This window comes from Patagioenas fasciata, chromosome 4 (assembly GCF_037038585.1).
Source record: "Patagioenas fasciata isolate bPatFas1 chromosome 4, bPatFas1.hap1, whole genome shotgun sequence".
NCBI lineage: Eukaryota > Metazoa > Chordata > Aves > Columbiformes > Columbidae > Patagioenas > Patagioenas fasciata.
Window position 1 is genome coordinate 45,982,831 of NC_092523.1, and position 6,000 is coordinate 45,988,830.

The following is a 6,000-nucleotide window of genomic DNA, read 5'->3' on the forward strand; positions in this document are numbered from 1 at the left end:
ATTAAACATAGTGATCTAGCACAGCTCATATTTCAGAGATCAAAGTGTTTTGTAGCTATCAATCAGAATTATTATTTTCTTTACTTCTACTACAAAGGGCTAAATAAATTAGTATTTTAAGGACTAATAAACAAAAGAACACTGGTATTATTTCTGCTGTGCCAAAAGTTTCAGTGAAATGAAGCACAGAACATGCAACTACAAAAATAACGTGACTTTTGCTTACTCCACTCACTTTTGGCAAGGAGAGCTGAAATCACTGCTCAGTTACAGATTCTTCTAACATACATGGCAGAAGGAGCTCTGAAGAAAGCACAAAGACCGGTGTTTTGCCCAGGGTCAGCTGATTCAGCATATTTTTCCAGCAATGGCTTGTGATGAGATTGTATCAAGCAATTAATTATATAATAGCAAGTGTGCTGTGCAGCAGAGCAGAAGTAAGGGTGCTTTTGTATTTTCATGTATGACTACTGTTCTATTAAGGCAACAGAATTTTAAAGATGTTTAAGAAAATATTTGGATTTACTGGAAAAGTAAAGGAGACACATCTATAAGGGCAGTAGAAGCAAGGTGGTTTAAAAGTTTCAACAGATTTTCTCCCAATTTAGCATCACTTTGCTGCCTATTCGTTCTCTTTTCCTTTTCACAAGTGCATGTCCATGCTCCAAGTAGAGATCAGCAAGATTTTGTCATGCTAATTGCTCAGTTTTACGATGTTAATCATAAGAATGAAAATAATGACATGATTAGGAAAGTCCCCTTGGGCTACTTCCAAATCCTTGCCTGATGTGCACAGAGATCCAACACAGAATTTTGCAGCTAGAAGCACATCAGCCTGAAGATGACACCCTCTAACTGGCCCAAAGCGGTTAAGTGTTGCACAACAAATAAAACAAAAATGGAACACTTTTAAATGCATGCTGCAGAAGTTATTAAAGCTTATTTAACACTGTGGAGAATATCAGCCTGTTGTATACAACATTTTCTGAAGAATGGAGGAAGGCAATTGGGTTGTGTGGATAATGACCTGTGTTTGGTTGCGCTGGATTTTATGTCCATAGAATACTGTTGTGTTGTCTTATGCTTCATTTTCACACCCTTGGGCAGCCGATAAAAGTTGCTGTAGCTCCTGGTACAAGGAAGACAGCTTCATAATCTATCAAACAGAGAACCTGCCATGACAGAATGAAGCAGGGGCTGGAGATTGTGAAAGAAAGACTTGCATCACATCTTTTTACAAGATTCTTTAGCTCATTTCCTTTCTTCTTCTAACTATTTCACAAGACTAATATTGGAAGACATCTCCAAAAGACGGCCAGAAATTAAAGATTTATTCAAGGATAAATTGCATTTTTGGCAAAATAGCTCAGCACAGGCCTGGCACTTGCTTAATTGGCAAAGCAAAATGAACACAGAATGGCCTGTCCAGGAGAAGGACTTGGACTGGATTTTTATGTAGCAGATTAATTCATTACACTGCCTCGCCAGCAGGTGCCCCACTTACCTTAGGCTTGTCATGTTCACAAGCCTCCTTGTGCCTGGAGTTGATTTCTCAGCATCTATTACAGAATTACTCATTATAACCTGAGTCAGATTATTTCCCTCTGATTAACAATGTATGAGCTGCAGAAATATTTCAAAGGAGTTGCTGGCAGCTCTGACGTTACTTAGCCTGAGCTGAATAGTAGTGTCTTTGTCGTACAATGTTCAGATTCATTTCCAAGGTAAGTATATGAACAAAAATCTACAGCCATCACCATTCTGCATAAAAATAAGTTGATCGAAGTATTTCTTAAAGACCTTATTAAACCAGCTGATCTATTATTGTTTAACAAAATATCGGTTAAGGTTAAAATAAGAATCTCCTTAATCCTCACCAATTCATTAAACTATGCAAGAACAGAGAAATATCCCTATACAATCACTCGCGTTTGCAGGTAGCTGTGTCTGACTTGTAGCCTTAATATAATTGTTTTCACTGTGTGAATGTGGTGCTGTTAAAACTTCAGGAAAGCCATATTTCTAATTCAAGTAGTGCCCCACAGCAAAATGATACAGACCCTTTGTTTCTCATGGCTCCTTTCCAGTTTAGCACTGCTGCTCCATGTTTTGGAAATCCAAGGATCATCATGCAACTCTAAAAGAATCCCAGACCAAGATAAACCATAATGGTTCACTCATACTGCCCATCAAATCACAGTGTTTTGGGAGTGGATATCCCTTATAAACATTAGTACATCAGTTACTGTAACTGTGTCCTGACTTAAACACATCCTCAGGTTGACAGCTGATGTACTTATTAAACTTATGATACATGAAATATAGAATCCTAGAATCATTTTGGTTGGAAAATACCCTCAAGGTCATAGAGTCCAACCATTAACCTAACGCTGGTGCTAAACCAAGTCCCTAAGAATCTCATCTACACGTCTTTTAAACACCTCCAGGGATGATGCCTCCACCACTTCCTTGGGCAGCCTGTTCCAGTGCTTGATAACCCCTTCTGTAAAGAAATTTTTCCTAATATCCAATCTAAACTTCCCCTGCCACAACTTGAGGCTGTTTACTCTCACCTTATCGCTTGCTACATGAGAGAAGAGACCAACACCTTCCATGCTACAACCTCCTTTCAGGTAGTTGTAGACAGCAATAAGGTCTCCCTTCAGACGCCTTTTCTTCAGGCTAAAGAGCCCCAGCTCCCTCAGCCGCCCCTCATCAGACTCATGCTCCAGGCCCCTCACCAGCTTCATTGCCCTTCTCTGAACTCTCTCCAGCACCTCAGTGTCTTTCTTGGAGTGAGGGGCCCAAAACTGAACACAGGATTCAAGGTGCGGCCTCACCAGTGCCAAGTACAGTGGCACAATCACTGCCCTAGTCCCGCTAGCCACACTATTCCTGATACAAGCCAGGATGCTGTTGGCCTTTTGGGCCACCTGGGCACACTGCTGGTTCATGTTCAGCTGGCTGTCAATCAACACCCCCAGATCCCTCTTGCCAAGCATCTTTCCAGCCACTCTTCCGAGCCTGCAGTGCTGTCTGGGGTTGTTGTGACCCAAGCGCAGGAGATGGCACTTGCCCTTGTTGAACCTCATACAATTGACCTCAGCCCCACAATCCAGCTGGTCCAGATCCCTCTGTACAACCATCCTACCCTCCAGCAGATCAACACTCCCACTCAAGTTGGTGTCATCTGCAAACTTAGTGAGGATACACTCAATCCCCTCATCCAGATCATTGATAAAGCGATTAAACAGAACTGGCCCCAATACTCAGCCCTGGGAAACACCACTCATGACCGGCCACCAACAGGATTTGGCTCCGTTCACCACAACTCTTTGGGCCTGGCCATCCAGCCAGGTCTTTACCCAGTGAAGAGCACACCCATCCAGGCCATGAGCTGCCACTTTCTCCAGGAGAATTCTGTGGGAAACAGCATCAAAGGCTTTGCTGAAATCTAAGTATGCAATATCCACAGCCTTTTCTCCATTCACTAAACAGATCTCCAAGCTCATATTGTAGTAATTACTTACTGAATTGTTGTTACACAACTGAGTTATAAACAATAAGCTCTATATTCAAGGGATACTTCTGTAGATCCAGGGTTAGCATCACATCTTGTTGATGTTGCTTATGACCACCCTGGTCCTGTTAATACTCTTGCACTGTAAGTCTCTTTATCTGCCAGAAGAAACTCACTTCTGCCGACTCCTCACTGGAGGCAAAGTCACCACAAGAAGCAGCGAAGCTTCTTCAGAAGAGGATAAACTCCCAAATGGCCCTTCCCACTACACACACAACTGATGTACAAATGGGAGCTCCCTACCTGTATCCTATCTCAGGAAAGGACACTGAAAACCAAACAAAAAAACAACACCTCTTCTGGGATCAGGACTGCTTTCACAAACTGTAGAAAGGAGATACAGAGATCCATGCATGTAGCCGTATTTTTCCAGACTGAAATACTAAAGCACTTCTCCCTCTAGAAAAATGAGTGATTTTGCTACATGAAGCCTGGTTATGCACCTATCTACTTCTGCGTTGCTAATTATGGGGTTTCCTTTTAAAGAAAGGATCCCAAGCTTTAGAAAATTTAGTAATACTTCCAGTACACTTCAGGGTCCTTGATGAAAAGAAAGTTTGTAACCCACATTATAATTATTAGTATTTCTGCTTACTTTGTGACACTTTCAAAGCCACTCTCAACCAAGCCAGTTGTTTTGAGTTAAACTCATGAACACTCAGATTTACAGACATTATGTCCCTTGTGGGTCTCAATGTCAGCATAGCACTGGGTTGCCTTATCTATTCTACCTATTGAAGACTTGGCAAATAGGCATTAAAGGTAAGATTTATTATTATATATTTGACCATTGTGGATGTATCCATTACATACTTAAAGGCTTTATTTTAAACTGTGAATTGACTGCAGATAAAAACCAGGAACAGTTACATGAAGGAAGACTTTTTGTACACAAGCTGTGAAAATGTAGACTTCTCAGGGCTGCACACATGCCATAGAACATGCAAGAACTGTTCATTAAAAAAACCAAAATTTGCTTCTGGTGTTGTTCAGCTCAATCCATATGCCTCCCATGAAAATAACTCCACTCTTAGTGCAGTTTCCAATAATTTTAGCTAAGAATTTTAATATAAGCTCTTTTCCCGGGGTAACCAACAGGTTTTTGCGTGCAGAAGCTTCCAAAGAAAACACAAAGCGTGCTGCTGCTCCTAGCTAATAAGACTAGCCCTGGCATATTTTCCTTTGGGTCACCTGGCCCACTACATTTGTAATCTGAACAAATCCTCAACGTTTCTAGCCACTGTCTGCAGAACTAATATAATTTGTTACAGACTTGATCCAGAGTTCAGTGGAAATTTTCCAACCTAAAAATGCCAAACAATTTCAGACCACGCCCATGTAAACTTACGGTTCATTTATAGATTGTGCATGTTCTAGTTTGGAAAGGTTACATCATATTTTGATCATTTACTGTAGCCTGAATGAAAGGAATTTTGGGGGTTATTTTAGTTCAAACTTCTAAGCAATGTATGAATTAAAATAGTAAACAACGTCCCATGTGAAACAAACCAGATATGAGGAAAAAATACTATTTAACTCAAGAAACATCATGAAGTGTCTGCTTCAGGACTAATTGTAAGAAGCTCTTCACTGTTGAAACATGAAAATCTAGCAGACAGTAACAAGTAGCAGGAAAAAAAAAAAGCAAAAATGTTACTAAGAAAGGTACATAATTCTAAAAAAAAAAAAAAAATATAGAAAAACAAAGTCACATTGTTCAGTACAGCACCACCCTTTAGAGACTTCATTTTTCCTGAACAGTAAGTTACCAGTTGCTCTTTAATTTCCAGTATTCCAGTTCAGATGGGGACTCCACTGTGTGAAGTACTTCACAAGATGTGGACCCTGCTCCAATGGTCCTTCAGCCTTAGAAAACTGTAAAGCACCTGCATTTCCCTCAATTCAAAGTGCCGAAATATTTTGTGATGCCACTTTAAATGGTCAGATAGGAAAGTGGGGTAGGCAAGCAATGGCTATTACCTGTTTGCTCATTCCTGCTGCTACCAGAGAAAGCTTAGGTGTCTCAATATAAAACAAATAACCTAAATAGTGAGCAGACAACAGCAACAGCACTGCCATAGAGACAGGCATGATTCTCCTCAAGCCTCCCTTGCTGAGGGACACAGGTTACACACCTGGTGTGTGAAGAAGGCAATGGGGGACACCAATGGTTTTGAATAGTGTTGAACAGCCCAGCCTCCTGCCCCCCAGTTGTTTTGATGACATCTTGTGAGTCTGCTCTGGCAAATATTCACCCACAAACTCTGCTGGGGACACTAGCAAATACTGGATTATGAGGTTTATACCTAAATTTGGAGACCATCTGTTCATTATTGCTGATACAAGACCAAATTGTCTCTAGCTGGCACTGTCAATTTCTGCATATCCCATGAGAAGTTTTAAGCACAATAAGCCAATCT